This window comes from Eretmochelys imbricata, chromosome 1 (genome assembly GCF_965152235.1).
Source record: "Eretmochelys imbricata isolate rEreImb1 chromosome 1, rEreImb1.hap1, whole genome shotgun sequence".
In the NCBI taxonomy this organism is placed as follows: Eukaryota; Metazoa; Chordata; order Testudines; family Cheloniidae; genus Eretmochelys; species Eretmochelys imbricata.
Genome location: NC_135572.1, coordinates 184,895,502 through 184,913,721, shown reverse-complemented (window position 1 = coordinate 184,913,721; position 18,220 = coordinate 184,895,502). Strand labels below are relative to the sequence as shown.

The following is an 18,220-nucleotide window of genomic DNA, read 5'->3' as shown; positions in this document are numbered from 1 at the left end:
TTGAACAACACCTTTATTGTTGCAGTAGCCTGGGCTCTTAGATAATGGGCTCTTAGATAAAATACCTTGTTACAGACATTATGCAGAATATTATTTCTGAAATGCAATAATGCAGGCCCTTAAACAGATTCTCATTTTTAGTACAGTTAGCAAATCATTTTGATTGAAACATCTGCTACAATTACTATATTAAAGACTATAATCTGTCCTAAAAACTTTAAAATACTATTTCTACATACTGTAATAACCTCTCCTATTTTTGCAATGAGGTATGCAACATAAAAATGTTCTTTCAGACCTTTGAAAGTAGGTCTTTTATTTGAAAAGCTTTTAACAGCTGACTTGTATACATATTTTAATGTAATTAAAAGTTTATCATGTAATTTAAACACACAGGAAATTTCTTTGCAGGATATATTTTTCTCTAGGCAATAAATGTCATGCTGAGGAAAATTTTCAAACTTAATAGGCAAATATAACTCCTGTTATCTTTCACTTGTTTTTCAGGTGATTTTTTGATGCAGGGTATATTTGCTAATCATGAAAGATTTTTAGTTTCAAACCAGAGTTTGCGCTGTCCGAGCCAATTTGCAATTCCTATTTGACTTGGCAGCGTGGTGACAATGTCAAAAGAGCTACATCACAGTCATTCTGATGGCAACAAATTGTGAAACACAGAATTGAATTTAAATGAGGGAGGGCGGCAACAAGTGAGTGGGACTGAGAGGTCATTCCAGGTATAAGGAAGGCACTGAAGCAGACATGAACACTAGAGTTAGAGAACGAAACAGGAACATCAAGGCTGGCATCACTGGCTGAATTCTTAAATTATTAAAAGCAATTAAAAAAGCTTTTAAATGAGTGTTTGTAAATGATCCAAATAAAAGAGGTAGAGGGGTTTTTAGCAAATTAAGTTTACATTGTTCCGTTCTTGTACAGATCAATGAAGTGCTGGTTCCAAGGATCCTGCTGCAGTTCTCAGTTCCTACTTAATTTGATGCACGCTGCTCCTAATCCTGCTTCCACATCTGAACTTGTCTGACTAATATAGACTTGTGCTAGAGGTAAGTCAAGCCACTTTTCCCTTCCAATAGTGCACTGTAATATTTTCAATGTTATTTTATAGTCTACTGGAGATAAAATAAGTACATGTAAACTAAAGTCAATACTGGAAAACAAAAACAAAAAACAGGACTTAGCCCCAAGAGGTTGGCTGAATCCTCCAACTACATTCAGCAGTGTATGCAGTGTCACTAGCTGAATTCACACCACTGCGGGTGGAAACTGGCACTGGAACCTGGTGAAGCAACAGCATTTCATGGACACTTAAAAGAATCAGGAAAACATAAGTCCTAATTGCCAATACTCCGTTTAACCTGTTTATCTGGGGACATTCAGTACCTGGTCATAAGACGGCAAGGAAATTTATGACACATAATCCTCATCATAAATCCAAAGCCTCCCTTGTGTTGAAGAGTAGCTGAGCATTTTGAAGACCACGCACTGTAAAGATATCCTCATAAAACGGGCTGGAACGATTATGTTCCTCCTGTAAATGCCAGCCTGATGCTTAATCTCCAAAAAAAAAGCAACGCAGAAAGCTTCATTTTGGAAAACAGTTAATGTCCATGTAGAACAGCAGTACTAACTGATCTCAGTCACGATCTTAAATCTCACAGATTAATGTGGAAACAGTCAGCATAATCACTCTCTTTGGAGTGGGGTAAAAATCTGTGAAAGAAGCTGAGAGATGTTGTGAAGTATTTCATTTGAATTTCCTTGCCATTGTACTAGTGTGACAGATGAGACATCCTTGTGTTGGTTGCACCCTCCCTTTTCATCTATTTCAAAACAAAGGCTGATTTTCAATCCAACTTTCTGGAAGCTAGAAATATGGGCCTATTCAGTACCGTCAATCTAAATACAGGACGCCTATTAGTAAGCAAGAGAAACTAGCAAAGAGATAGGAAATTCAGCACACACAGAAAAAAAGGGACCTCTCAACACTTCAAAAGACCCATCTTTTTAAATTCAGCTCTTCACCTTCTAACAGACAAGATTGAAAATCAGAATTCATCTTGTTCCTTAATATCTCTAAAATGTTTTTCCTCTTGATATTTGTTGAAGGTTTACTGAATGCAGTGTCTACTAGGTCTGCATTGGCAATACAATAAACTAGTGGTGATTAATTAAATGGAGCTGCAATGGTAAAGAATGGCCAAAGCCTTAAATTGACATTCTTCTTCCTGTCAAATAAAGCAAGGTACTGTAGAAAATACACTTTGTTATGTTTTTATCTTCTAACCAATGTATATAACGTATACTGGACTTGTATAAGGTCCTGAGTTCCTTTAAGACAGCAAACATAACAGTTAATTAGGAAGTACTGATGTTTAATGAAGCTTAGAGAAGAGTTTACAATTTTAATTTATTGTAGACAGTCCCTCAGGTAAGCCTCTAGAGATGCTCATCTGTTCTGTGTGTTTCATTCTGAGTTACTCCTTCCCTTTATTTCCATGTTGTCCTGAATTTTGCTTCAAAATTAAAATAAGCTATTATAAAAGGAGATATTTTAAGACCAGCTGTTCACTTCTCTTACATTTTCATCAACATTTAAACTGAGAAAATGTGTACAGGAACAACCTCGTCAAAACTAGCCCAAGCAGTTATATTTAAAAAACAACTAATTAATGGTTTTTCCAGGAAATAAAATGCTACTAACTATACAAGATCACCTCCTGTTGCAGCTGCTCATTGTAAGCACTTGACAAGAGGAAAGGTGGACTTTGATCTGGAATACTCACAAAAGTTGCCACAACTACTGGAACTTCACTCAGTCTCCAGTATTTAAAAAAACAAACAAAACCTGCCCACATTTATTTTCCCTTCACCACTTAAAGGTAGGTAAGTATATAAAAAAAATCCCTCCTCCTTTCTATAGCCATATTAAAAAACAGTAGTCCAAAATATTTTAACAGAGAGTCAGATGCACAGTTGACCCTCCTTTACTATGCCAATTCACATCAGCTGAGAAACTGGCCCAGTAAATGCAGTGGTGACAGCATATCCTAGACTAATCATATGAGAGACCAAAGTCTTTTATCAGCAGAATACTTATAATAGAGGCAGTGGAGATATGAACTCCCTCATGCCACACCAGCAATACATGTTAATCCTAACCTGTAGGGACCCCTCTATGGGGTAAAAAAGTCATTTGAAAAATTAGTATTTGGAGTACACTTGTACTTTGCAGTAAACAGCAGCTTTACAGCAGTTTCAGATGATGAATTTGATCTTTTTCACCTTCCCCTTTCCAGTTGAGCACAACAAAGGGAAAACTTTCATTAAAAAATCCTATTTCATCAGTCATTCTAGGAGTTGGATGCATCCCATTGCACAAAAGGAGAGAAGCCATTTCAAACCATGTGGAGATTTATATAAATTTTAATCAGGCTATTTTTTTTATATAATTCCTCCTATATTAGAATGGTAAATAATATTATATTGGATCATCCACATGTAAAAATCAGTGAACACAAGTGAAAAAATAATTTCAATTAATATTGGTAATGACTGCGATCTGATATATGAAGAAGCTGATCACCTTAGCACAACGTTGGTTGCTCTCTTGGCAATAAACTTCTGACAACTTTTATTTCTCAAGGAGCCATTCACCCGGCTTTTGTGGATACAGCTGCACCAATTATCTGCTTTGTAAAGGGAGCACTTATTTATTTTTATATTATACTGGCCCCCATTGTGCTTGGCACTGTACAAATACCTAGTAAGAGTGAGTCTCTGGCCTGAAGAGCTTGCAGTCTAAGGACCTGATCCTGCAAAAAAATCAGCATTCATGCTTAACTTTGTGCACAGTAAGTAGTCCTACTGAAGACAGAGGAACTACTCACAATCTCTAAGCCCTGGTCTACACTAGGAGTTGAGGTCGAATTTAGCAGCGTTAAATCCATTTAACCTGCACCTGTCCACACGATGAAGCCCTTTTTTTTTTTTTTTTTTTTTTTTTTACTTAAAGGGCTCTTAAAATCCATTTCCTTACTCCACCCCCGCCAAGGGGATTAGCGCTGAAATCGGCCTTGCTGGGTCGAATTTGGGGTACTGTGGAAGCAATTAGATGGTATTGGCCTCCAGGAGCTATCCCAGAGTGCTCCACTGTGACCACTCTGGACAGCACTCTCAACTCAGATACACTGGCCAGGTAGACTGGAAAAGGCCCGCGAACTTTTGAATTTCAATTTCCTGTTTGGCCAGCATGGCAAGCTGCAGGTGAGTGCAGAGCTCATCAGCAGAGGTGACCATGATGGAGTCCCAGAATCGCAAAAGAGCTCCAGCATGGACCGAACAGGAAGTATGGGATCTGATCGCTGTTGGGGAGGGGAATCCGTGCTATCAGAACTACGTTCCAGTTTTCAAAATGCCAAAACATTTGTCAAAATCTCCCAGGGCATGAAGGACAGAGGCCATAACAGAGACCCAAAGCAGTGCCACGTGAAACTTAAGGAGCTGAGGCAAGCCTACCAGAAAGGTAAACGGCCGCTCCGGGTCAGAGCCCGAAACATGCCGCTTCTATGATGAGCTGCATGTCATTTTACGGGGTTCAGCCACCACTACCCCAGCCATGTTGTTTGACTCCTTCAATGGAGATGGAGGCAACATGGAAGCAGGTTTTGGGGACAAGGAAGATGATGATGATGAGGTTGTAGATAGATCACAGCAAGCAAGCGACAGCCAGGAACGGTTTCTCACCCTGAACCTGGAGCCAGTACACCCCGAACCCACCCAAGGCTGCCTCCCGGACCTGCCAGGTGGAGAAGGGACCTCTAGTGAGTGTACCTTTTAAAAGGCTATACTTAGCTTAAAAGCAAGCATGTTTAATGATTAATTTGCCCTGGCATTTGCGGCTCTCCTGGATGTACTCCCAAAGCCTTTGCAAAAGGTTTCTGGGGAGGGCAGCCTCATTCCATCCACCATGGTAGGACACTTTACCACTCCAGGCCAGTAGCATGTACTCGGGAATCATTGTAGAACAAAGCATTGCAGTGAATGTTTGCTGGCGTTCAAACAACATCCGTTCTTTATCTCTCTGTGTTATCCTCAGGAGAGTGATATCATTCATGGTCACCTGGTTGAAATAGGGTGCTTTTCTTAAGGGGACATTCAGAGGTGCCCGTTCCTGCTGGGCTGTTTGCCTGTGGCTGAACAGAAATGTTCCCCGCTGTTAGCCACAGGGAGGGGGAGGGATGAGGGGCTAGCCACATGGTGGGGGGAAGCAAAATGCAACCTTGGAACGAAAGCACATGTGCTATGTATGTAATGTTAACAGCAAGGTTTACCGTGAAAGAGTGTACCCATTGTTCTATAAAATGTGTCTTTTTAAATACCACTGTCCCTTTTTTTTCTCTACCAACCTGCATGTGTTTCAAGGATCACAGGATCTTCTCCTTCCCAGAGGCAAGTGAAGATTAGAAGGCAAAAAAAATGCACTCGCGATGAAATGTTCTCTGAGCTCATGCTGTCCTCCCACACTGACAGAGCACAGATGAATGCATGGAGGCAGACAATGTCAGAGTGCAGGAAAGCACAAAATGACCGGGAGGAGAGGTGGCGGGCTGAAGAGAGTAAGAGGCGGGCTGAAGAGAGGGCTGAAGCTGAAAGGTGGCGGCAGTGTGATGAGAGGAGGCAGGATTCAATGCTGAGGCTGCTGGAGGATCAAACTAATATGCTCCAGCATATGGTTGAGCTGCAGGAAAGGCAGCAGGAGCACAGACCTCCGCTACAGCCCCTGTGTAACCAACCGCCCTCCTCCCCAAGTTCCATAGCCTCCTCACCCGACCACCCAGCCACTCCACCCCAGAGGATTACCCAAGCAACAGAAGGCTGGCATTCAATAAGTTTTAAAGTGCTGTGTGGCCTTGTCCTTCCCTCCTCCACCACCCCTCCTGGTGCCTCTCTCCACCACCCCTCCTGGGCTACCTTGGTAGTTGTCCCCCATTTGCGTGATGAATGAATAAAGAATTAATGAATGTGAAGCAACAATGACTTTATTGCCTCTGCAAGCGATGGTCGAAGGGAGGAGACGAGGGTGGTTAGCTTACAGGGAAGTAGAGTGAACCAAGGGGCGGGGGGTTTCATCAAGGAGAAACAAACAGAACTATTGTGGAGCACACAGCAAGCAGTAATAACAGTGGGAATATTGGTTTCGCTGAGGTCTAAGCGAGTCAGTAAACTGCACCAGCGCGCCTTTAAACGTCCAAATGGACATTCTACCACCATTCTGCACTTGCTCAGCCTGTAGTTGAACAGCTCCTGACTACTGTCCAGGCTGCCTGTGTACGGCTTCATGAGCCATGGCATTAAGGGGTAGGCTGGGTCACCCAGGATAACGATAGGCATTTCAACATCCCCATCGGTTATTTTCTGGTCTGGGAATAAAGTCCCTTCCTGCAGCTTTTGAAACAGACCAGAGTTCCTGAAGATGCGAGCGTCATGTACCTTTCCCGGCCATCCCACCTTGATGTTGGTGAAACGTCCCTTGTGATCCACCAGAGCTTGCAGCACTATTGAAAAGTACCCCTTGCGGTTTATGTACTCGCCGGCTTGGTGCTCCGGTGCCAAGATAGGGATATGGGTTCCATCTATGGCCCCACTACAGTTAGGGAATCCCATTGCAGCAAAGCCATCCACTATGACCTGCACATTTCCCAGGGTCACTACCCTTGATATCAGCAGATCTTTGATTGCGTGGGCTACTTGCATCACAGCAGCCCCAACAGTAGATTTGCCCACTCCAAATTGATTCCCAACTGACCGGTAGCTGTCTGGCGTTGCAAGCTTCCACAGGGCTATCGCCATTCGCTTCTCAACTGTGAAGGCTGCTCTCATCTTGGTAGTCTTGCGCCTCAGGGCAGGGGAAAGCAAGTCACAAAGTTCCATGAACGTGCCCTTACGCATGCGAAAGTTTCGCAGCCACTGGGAATCATCCCCGACCTGCAACAGTATGCGGTCCCACCAGTCTGTGCTTGTTTCCCGAGCCCAGAATCGGCGTTCCACAGCATGAACCTGCCCCATTAGCACCATGATGCCTGCATTGGCAGGGCCCATGTTTTCAGAAAAATCTGTGTCCAGGTCCTGATCACTCACGTGACCGCGCTGACGTCGCCTCCTCGCCCAGTATCGCTCTGCCAGGTTCTGGTGCTGCATATACTGCTGGAGAATGCGTGTGGCGTTTAATGTGCTCCTAATTGTCAAAGTGATCTGAGCAGGCTCCATGCTTGCCATGGTATGGCGTCCGCACAGAAAAAAGGCACGGAACGATTGTCTGCTGTTGCCCTGACGGAGGGAGGGGCGACTGATGACATGGCCTACAGGGTTGGCTTACAGGGAATTAAAATCAACAAAGGGGGTGGCTTTGCGAGAAACTGAATGGTCCCCTCAAGGATAGAACTCAAAACTGGGTTTAGCAGGCCTTTGATTTCACGGAGGGAGGGAGGAGAAAATGAGTACAAAACAAATCTAGTCTATTTCTCGTTTTGAGCCACTTCATCTATCTTGATATATCCTGCTGGCAGCAGACTGTGCAGTTCAACCGCTAGCCATCGTCATCTCCTGGGTGCTCGGCAGAAGACAGTACAGTATGACTGCTGGCCATCATCTTCTGCTGGCTGCTGATTAAAAGACAGTGCACTGCCGGTAGGACTCAATCACCATGAGACAAAACCTAAAAGGGAAATGACCTGGCTGAGTCACTCCCAGGTTTGCCCAGGCGCCCCTGACCTCATCGAGGTTGGTTAAAAGAGCACCCAGGACCATGTCGACGATGGCTACCAGTCATACTGCACTGTCTGCTGCCAAAAGGCAATAAAGTGCTGATGTGTTGCAACGCAGTACCGCGTCTGCCAGCACCCAGGAGACATGCGGTGATGATTACCTGAGCGGGCTCCATGCTTGCCGTGGTATGGCGTCTGCACAGGTAACTCAAGAAAAAGGGCTCAAAACAATTGTCTGCCCTTGCTTTCATGGAAGGAGGGAGGGAAGGGGGGCCTGACGATATGACCCAGAACCACCCGCGACAATGTTTTAGCCCCATCAGGCACTGATATTTCTACCCAGAATTCAAATGGGCGGCGGAGACTGCGGGAACTGTGCAATGCTCTGGAAGTCGACGGTTGCCTCGGTACTGTGGACACACTCCGCCGACTACATGCACTTAGAGCATTTATGTGGGGACACACACAATCGACTATATAAAAATGCTTTCTACAAAACCGACTTCTATAAATTCGACCTATCAGGGTAACCATGTCAGGCCTACAGGATTTATACTTCATAGTTACCTTCAATTGGTCATTTCTAAAGAGCTTCAGCACGGTGTATACACACCAGCCACCTGGCATCTGTGGCTGGGATTGAACTCCCTTTACCATTACAGTCTGTTTATGAGGTTCTGATTACCTTAGGGGGGTATGTTTGTTTGAGGGTGGGGGTATCTGATATTATAGAGAGTTAGTTTATGTATTGGTATATATGTTATCTTGATTCCCATGTCATTTCTTTTCTCTATTCCTATCTGGACTACTTTTAATTCAGCCATACCTTTTCCCTTCCTAAAGTGTTAGTTTCTTCTAAAAACTGGTCAGTCCTTGCCTCTTTTTAATGGTTCGTGCTCTAGGAATCAGATGGGCTGGGCACTCATTTATTCAGTTAACTAGTAGGTTGAGGAATTGTACACAAAGAATGCAGTTTAGCTCCAGTGTCCAGCAAGCAAAGGACTGGGAACTGCCATCAGTCCAAGGATCCCAATGAACTCAGTTCTCATTGGCCCTCAAGTGGGCAACAAAAAGACTTGAGGAGGAGAAGTAAGCAGACACTATCCTGCTTGGGCTTTAACCCTGTCAGGGCGGGGGCGGGTGACCACCCCACTACAATCAGATACATTCATGGAAGCCGATGTTCTTAATATTTTATATGCAATTCTGAAAGTTCTGAAGATATTTAGATATACTTCTGCGGTCTACCTTCTCAGGCCTTAAGTAACAAACCTTGATTTTACTGAAATGTTTTTATAATCCTTTCTAATAGCTGAAATATTTGGAATAGGACATGTCCTCTTCATTTACTACAAATGGTCAGATTTTCAGTGTTTAATAGCTAGAAACAACTTTTAAAATTGCGAAAGGCAACTAGAATACTGGCATTCAGATATTATACATTTTACCAGTTTTATAACCTCTTTCCAAACTGGCAATGAGTATCTATTCCTGGAGAACAGATAAGGGATTTATGTTTGCACTTTATCATTTACCATAGAACAGTGGTCCCCAACCTTTCTGTTGCAATAGCATATTCATGTTCCCAGAAGAGCGTGGCGGGCGCCGCACAACCAGCCACTGAAATGCTACCGAGCAGCAGCAGCATTTCGGCGGTAACGCTTCTTGGCATTGCCGCTTCTGGGTGGCATTTTGGCGGCTGGTTGTCTGGTGGCTGTGCTTCTCGGTGGCGGATTGTCCAGTGGAAGCGCTCCCTTGTCAAGAGGCGGGTGCACATAAATGCCGCAGCAGGCGTCATGGCGCCCACGGGCACCGTGTTGGGGATCACTGCCATAGAATATAATCTAATCCAGTCCACCATGCCTCAGCCCTCCTCTGTTCAAGTCTTTCTTTAAAATGTATGTCTTTCAAAAAGACCATAAATCCTACTTCTCCCAATAGAATGGACTCATGGAACTAACAAGACTTCTGTAAAAAGTCAATTGCTTTTCTTTTGCTTATACTTAACCCCCATTATGAATCTGTATGTTACTGTGTTAGGTTTCAAGATGTTCAGGGCAAGAAACTTATTTTCATATCAGTACGCAAAGTGCCTATCATGCTCCTCTTGTACACAAATCATTAATAAAATAAATTATGTGCTGGCTTGCATAGAAATCAGAAAGAAATTGACTTTGCTTTCACTAAACATGAATATGGACTTATGTTAAGATATTTTCTACCTGCATCCCTAGCCTTGTCACCTAATATAAGTTTTAGTATATGCCTGTCACGGGGTGCAGACTCACCCAGCAGCACCTCCTGCTGGTCGTCTCAGGGAATTAGCGTCCAGCCTCCAGAGTGCCTCCTTCAGGCCGGTGTCTCACCGCCCCTGGTCCCCCATGTCCCTCCCAGACCCGAGTTCCCCAGGGGGCAGCACCCCCACAGTTGTGGGTCTCCCCCTCCCAGGGAAACCCCCACCCACTATCCCCACCTCACCTCAGTCTTAGGCTACTTCCAGTCACCAACTAGCCCCCCGCTCCCGGGACAGACTGTAGTATAAGCCACTCATCACAGGCAAGGGGATCTGGACCTGCTGCCTCTGCCTGCCCCTGCAACTCCCGTACCTAATAGGCCTTCCCAGACCTGCAGCCTGGGGCTTTCTGGGCCAGAGCTCCCAGCTTCTCTGGCCCTTCCCCAGCCCTGCTCCAATCTAGGTGTCCTACTCGGCACCTTGCAGCCAGGCCCTTCTCCCTCTACAGGCAGAGGGAGACTCTACTGGAACAGCTGGCTCAAAGCCTTTATAGAGCCAGCTGGGCCCTGATTGGGGCACGGTCTCCAGCTGCCGCCACTTCCCCCAATCAGCCAGGGTTTTACTTCCTTCCCCAGCCCCAGCAGGGCTTTTCCCTGCAGGGCTGGAGTGGATGCTCACCCTGCTACAATGCCCCATAGCGTAATTAAAATCATATTTAACCCTTTTCATCCGTAGATCTCAAAGCACATTATGAAGGTGGGTGAATATTGCCAACCACATTTTACAGATGGAAAAACAAAGGTCAAATGACATGCAGAGGTCACTAAGCAAGAGAGCGACAGAGTCAAGAAGAGATCTCAGGTCTCCTAACTCCCAGTGCAGTGCCCACCCCAAAGGACCAGGCTGCCTCTTTGAGCTACTGAATGAGTTGGGTAGGAAGACGTCATATCTGCTGGTGTTATCTAAATATCAATAATTAATGGCACTCAATGAACAAATTGGTGAGGATTATAGAGATAGAGAAATCTCTTTATCAGTTTTTTTTTTTTTTTTTACTATCCCTCAGGTGGTTAAGAAAGGAAACTCCATTAGTGAGCTTGCTTTTTATGAAGGATGCATATCAATATGCTTCCACTGCCTAAGTCCAGAGATGTTTTCTCTCTCTGAATATACAGGCTTGGAAAATTAGACAGTACTAAAAGAGTTACTTTTGGTGAATATACAAGAACTAAAGTAGGAAACCACAGCTCCAGCAAAATACGAACCAACCTGAACTTTCAACCAAAACAACCTACCAGGAAACACAAAACAACCTTTGCAGATTTGTCTCTTGCTATTAAAAACCTGGTTCATTTATACACAATTTAAGAAGAAATCAGACATAAAAAACATGAGATTGGTCTCCATGCAGCCATATACAGAGAAAACCTAAATATTTCAAAAGCGGGGTAAATGTATTCCGTTTCCTCTTGATCTCTTACATACTTTAAAACAATCTAGTAACATAATTTGATCCCAGACCCATGCTGACATACTTTGATTCTGAGGTTAGTGTGCTGTGTCCATGATTGTACGTCAGCAGTTTGTTCTATATTGAAGATATCTCCATCTGCAGTAAGGTTTTGAGTTGGACAAAATCAGGGCTATATTGTCTCTCAAACTCGGTGTGTGCATGTAAACTAACAGGAATTACACAAGTGCAAAGTGGGAAGAACAAATTGGCCATTGAGTTCATTGAGAGATGAGGGTGCCAGTCACTTCAGAACTGGGCAGTATTTTATGAAATCTTCCCATTATATTTTTTACCTCCCTCTCAATTTTTTTCCTTTTCTTTTCCCCCCACCAAGGCCATATCTCATACTGTGTATTTGGAGTGTTGTATTTATTTGCTCTCATTGACTTGTACCTCATTTCTTCTCTATGTAATGGTTAATAATGCTTAATGGTACTTCTGATTAATTAAACTCAATGATCTATGTAACCAAACAATTTTGCAATTGGATCCATGTGAGCAGACTTGCTTGTACGAAATCCCAATGGCCTCATGGATGCAAGGATGCAGAGATCCAATGGCAGGATTAGGAGTCAACACTGCCATTGTAAGAAAACATTGACCTCAGCTCTAGAGTCAGAATAAGACAACCCAGCTCTCTAAGCATAGCAGGACATCAGCGCCCCCTGCGATCCCTCTCTTTGCCATGGCCCTTTGCTCCATTTGCAGTGGGGATGGTAACCATTCCCTCCTCTCCCATAGAGGCAGGGACAGTGGCCTTGGGCTCCTTTCTCTCCTCCATGAGTTGCAGCAGGAATCCCATTTTCCTCACAAGCAGCAAGAGGCTCCCCAGTACCTATCCCAAAATCTGGGGCATATCTGCTTTGGTGGGTTGTCTGAGCCCACTTTATGTTTCTCCTCCCACCAGACCCCGTTGTGGAAATGTTGGTGAGGGCCACCAGAGCAGCGCATCTTTGAGTTAACACCACCAGAGAAATGAATGAGGCACTCCCCATCTCAGGGCTCTTGTTCAGTCTGTCTGCAGACTCAGCCTTCACTGCATCAGTAACACTTTTAAGCTTTTCTTAGAAACCAGGAGGGCTGGAAACATACTTTTTAAAAAATTAAGCTGAAATTGCAACGTTATCATGAATCCAGGAGCTGGGGCCCTCAGCACAGGTTTATAGCACGTATGCTTTAATCAAGTCCTGCTCAACTCATTTTCTAATCTGTTTATATCCCTGTTTAATTTTTGTGTATTCTATCAACAGTTATCTTCTGTGTATCAGTGTTTATATTAGTGTGATGCAATGCACTTCATACTGCATTTTTCTTTTAACAGGTTTATTTGAATGATAATCTACAAACAATATGTATTTACTTGATGGTTTTACTTTATGATTTAAAAACGCCTGAATATTGAAAAGCTTTAATGAAATGCTCAGGTTTTTTATTATTTATTGTATCAGTGAATAACAAACCCAGATGCCATCATTTTTAAAAAGGTTATAAAAAGATAACAGTTCAGTGATAAATGTTTTTCCTGAGAGACGAATTCATTTATCTTTCTACCTAATTTTGTCTGTTAAAAAAAAAAGTCTGTGATATTTATTTTCATCACCGTCATCTACTTTTTTTATGGTGCCCCTATTCTATTCTTCTGTTGGTTCCTCTCATGGAACATAATTTCCAGGCAGGAAGAAGAAATAAGCAACTACCTTTGAAGACAATGATTCAGCTGTTTTATTGATCAATTAGCATAGCAGAAGGCCTGGGATAAATTTAAAAGTTTTTTCGAGAGATCAAACATACATTATTAACTTCAGACCTTGATGGTCTCTCCTGCTAGAGGCAATCACAAAAACTTTATGAGATGTTGTACTTCTATACAAACTTATCCATATTTCTAAATAGTCCAGGTAATTATATTCTGAAGAACAGGCTACTTAAATAAATTCCAGGGACAAACCACTGTGGTATGTACAAAATCAACAGCAAAACGGATCTCCCAATTGAGATCGAAAGAATGAGTGGGGAGTATTCCAATCACCTTTGTGGAAGTGCTCATCACTTTTTAATAGATTAAATTTACCAGCTGTTGGTATCCTACAGCCATGAGTCAGCACTCCCTGAAACTGGGCTTCCTTTGTAAATGACAAGTAGCACTGCTTCTGACAGTGCCAATTCAGCGCAACAGAGTACATGCAAAGCAATTTTACAATTGGCAAACTTCATCAAATTATCCTGGGAGATACAGTATGTCTGATGCTCTGCTTCAGAATATACTGAATGACTCATTGCTTTAGTAGACAAGATGAAAATTCAATATTTTGTGCCTGAAAATGTATGTTATTAATTTTTGTGGGGGAGGCAATCTAGATCAAATAGCTGTATCATGGCAATAGCATTTCATTTTAGCATAGCTGTTCACATACTGAGGAGAAAGAAGACTGTTAAACAGTTTAATTTTAAAGTAATTTTATGAAAATTTAGTTTTAATGAAAGTGAATACTTAGTGGCATTATTATTGCCTCCTCTGTCTTCCCTCTATATCGCTTTTAAAATTATTTGAAATAGCTAAGTGGGACCAGATGAGCAGCATCTACACCCTCCTTGTCAAGAACTGTTTAATGACAATTCTGCCATCTCGAACATAGATTTTCCAAACTTTTTTAAAAATGTAAACTAAAAAAGCAAAACCACCAAAAATAAACACCCCCCCCCTTTTTATACCATAAAAGCGTAAAAGCAGTCCCATGCATGCAAAACAGCAGCAAGCCTTTAAGCAATATAGAGGAAAAACAAACCATGATCAATGAAAACTTCCCTCCTGACACACAAAATGCATGACTGCCTACACTAGAGTACAACATTGACAGATACTCCTTTAACTTACTAAATTCCACACACAATAGTCATGGTATTTGGTTAAAAATATTAAAAGCACTTATCATCTCAGCTGTCCATTCTGCCACACCTATTCCCCATTATCACCGAAAAATAAAACCTCTTAAAATTTTAGTTCCGTACAATACCTCTATTTCCAACCACCTCTTTACTACCCTCTTCTTCAGATTCTAACACAACATTTTAAAATGAACGAAAATAAACACTGCAGAAACTACGTGGTGCCTGCTACACAATCAAAGCAGTCTCATCATCTGATTTTGTAAAAACGTTATTCTTCCCTCATTCACCTCCGCTGCAGTCCATTGTTGTCTCTTCCAATGCCAGTCTTTAATATTGCAAACACTTCAAAACTGAGTTTAACTTTGATTACATGACTTAAATGTGGGCATGGCAAAGGCTATCTCTACATACCTATGCATGAGTTACTTTATGTACTTGAGTAGTCCCAATTGGACTACTTGCGTGAGTAAAGTCATTCACATGTATAAGTATTTGCATGGTTGCGGGCCTTGTGTTTTAATTATCTGTGAAGCATCACACACAGCAATGGTACTATATAAATAATAATTTCTTCAAATCTATGATTCCCTAGTTCTGGTCTGCTGTGTGAACTCAAATATACCATGAGCCAGAATTTTATAACCGTAACTTGCCTAAGTACTTAAGTCATGCCACCTCTTAAATCTATACAACACCAATTTTGCCAACCTTTCTTTATATGTAAAACCTCTTCACTTCATTTATCATCTTCGCTGCCCCAAACTGTGCTCCCTCCATTTTAATTATATTTTTCCTTTATCTCACTTGAACTAACTTTTCATAGGTGAGATGGCAAAACAACGATTAAAAAAAAGAACTCCTAATTTCTCAAGAACCATGAAGATATGCACATATTTTTCGGAGTCAGCACAGGACATTTTAACATAATCCTTTTCCCTCTTCTTTTCTCACCCATCTTTTTTTGTTGTTGTTGTGTTTGTTTATGGCACACTGCTGTTCTGTCAGGTCTGACTTTAGGTCTTTGGGGCAGGATTCGTGGGCCTGATTTTTTGAAGTGCAGAGCACCCAAAACTCTGGTGAAAGTTAGTAATAGCTGATAATGCTCAGCACTTGAAAATCAGATCCCATGGTTTTACTTGACTCTCTGAAGTCCATAGCAAACATCTGAGCACTAAAAACTAAAATGAAAAAAAATCAGCAAGAATTATAATATTTCTTCAGGTGACTAAGATGGCCTGATTCTTATTTGTCTTCTACAGTGGTTCTCAAAGCCGGTCCACCGCTTGTTCAGGGAAAGCCCCTGGTGGGCTGAGCCGGTTTGTTTACCTGCTGCGTCCACAGGTTTGGCCGATTGCGGCTCCCACTGGCTGCGGTTCGCCTCTCCAGGCCAATGGGGGCTGCAGAAAGTGGTGCGGGCTGAGGGATGTGCTGGCCACCCTTCCTGCAGCCCCCATTGGCCTGGCGCATTGAACCACGGCCCGTGGGAGCCATAGAATCATAGAATATCAGGGTGGGAAGGGACCTCAGGAGGTCATCTAGTCCAACCCCATGCTCAAAGCAGGACCAATCCCCAACTAAATCATCCCAGCCAGGGCTTTGTCAAGCCTGATCTTAAAAACTTCTGAGGAAGGAGATTCCACCACCTCCATAGGTAACGCATTCCAGTGTTTCACCACCCTCCTTGAGAAAAAGTTTTTCCTAATATACAACCTAAACTTCCCCCACTGCAACTTGAGACCATTACTCCTTGTTCTGTCATCTGCTACCACTGAGAAAAGTCTAGATCCATCCTCTTTGGAACCCCCTTTCAGGTAGTTGAAAGCAGTTATCAAATCCCCCCTCATTCTTCTCTTCCGCAGACTAAACAATCCCAGTTCCCTCAGCCTCTCCTCATAAATCATGTGTTCCAGTCCCCTAATCATTTTTGTTGCCCTCCGCTGGACTCTCTCCAATTTTTCCACATCCTTCTTGTAGGGTGGGGCCCAAAACTGGACACAGTACTCCAAATGAGGCCTCACCAATGTCGAATAGAGGGGAACAATCACGTCCCTCGATCTGCTGGCAATGCCCCTACTTATTCAGCCCAAAACGCCATTGGCCTTCTTGGCAATGAGGGCACACTGTTGACTCATATCCAGCTTCTCGTCCACTGTAACCTCTAAGTCCTTTTCTGCAGAACTGCTGCCTTGCCATTCGGTCCCTAGTCTGTAGCGGTGCATGGGATTCTTCCGTCCTAAGTGCAGGACTCTGCACTTGTCCTTGTTGAACCTCATCAGATTTCTTTTGGCCCAATCCTCTAATTTGTCTAGGTCCCTCTGTATCCTATCCCTACCCTCCAGTGTATCTACCTCTCCTCCCAGTTTAGTGTCACCTGCAAACTTGCTGAGATGCAATCCACACCATCCTCCAGATCATTTATGAAGATATTGAACAAAACTGGCCAGAGGACCTACCCTTGGGGCACTCCACTTGATCCCAGTTGCCAACTAGACATGGAGCCATTGATCACTACCCATTGAGCCCGACAATCTAGCCAACTTTCTATCCACATTAGAGTGCATTCATCCAGCCCATACTTCTTTAACTTGCTGGCAAGTATACCGTGGGAGACCATGTCAAAAGCTTTGCTAAAGTCAAGGAACAACACGTCCCCTGCTTTCCCCTCATCCACAGAGCCAGTTATCTCGTCATAGAAGGAAATTAAATTAGTCAGGCATGACTTGCCCTTCGTGAATCCATGCTGACTGTTCCTGATCACTTTCCTCTCCTCTAAGTGCTTCAGAATTGATTCCTTGAGGACTTGCTCCATGATTTTTCCAGAGACTGAGGTGAGGCTGACTGGCCTGTAGTTCCCAGGATCCTCCTTCTTTCCTTTTTTAAAGATGGGCACTACATTAGCCTTTTTCCAGTCGTCCCATGATCAGCTGAACCTGCAGACGCGGCAGGTAAACAAACTGGCCTGGCCCGGCCCGCCAGGGGCTTTCCCTGAACAAGCAGCGGACCAGCTTTGAGAACCACTATTCTACACTATGAGTTAGGGGTGTGATTCCTCTGCTTGTGTGGACACACACTCTAGCTCTCCTTGATCTAGCACGAGCATAAATAGCAGCATAGCCACAGTAGCATGGGTAACAGCAGTAGAGGCACAAGTTAGTTGTGCCATGTATGTACCCAGTGGTTTCAGATTTCCATGAGAGCTGGCGTGAGTATGTGTACATGAGCAGGGGAATCATACCCCTAGCTTGTAATGTAGACATTGTCCCTCTCTAAGGTATTGATTCCTCATCACTGGGATGACCATTTACCTATTATATGGATGCTTAACCCTACCTTCTCTATCTTGGCTACATGCTTGTTATGACTTTCAGAGATGACATCACAGAGGACAGGTCTTAAAATTGCTCCTTCAGAGCAGGCATGGATCCCCCTGCCATTCCTCTATAATAGACCCAATTATCGTTGCAATTAATCATCTTGGGGTGCCCTGGGGTGCATTTCAAAAAAGATACATTAGAATCGGAAAAGATGCAGAGAAGGGCAACAAAAATGATTAGGGAATGGAACAGCTTCCTATGAGGAGAGATTGAAAAGACTGGGGCTTTTCAGTTTAGAAAAGAGATGACGAAGGGGGGATATGATAGAGGTCTATACAATCATGACTGGTTTGGAGAAAGTGAATAAGAAAGCATTATTTACCCCTCCGCATAAAACATAAGAAGCAGGGAATCACCTGATGGAATTAATAGGTGGCAGATTTAAAACAAACATAAGGAAGTATTTCTTCACACAACACGCAGTCAA

General features: G+C 43.2%; 1 protein-coding gene across 2 annotated transcripts in view; it reads right to left on the bottom strand.

Moving 5' to 3' along the window:
* Positions 1–18,220, bottom strand: part of CADM2 (cell adhesion molecule 2) — a 164,068-nt gene that overhangs the window by 127,951 nt on the left and 17,897 nt on the right. The gene's annotated exons all lie outside the window — the stretch shown is intronic.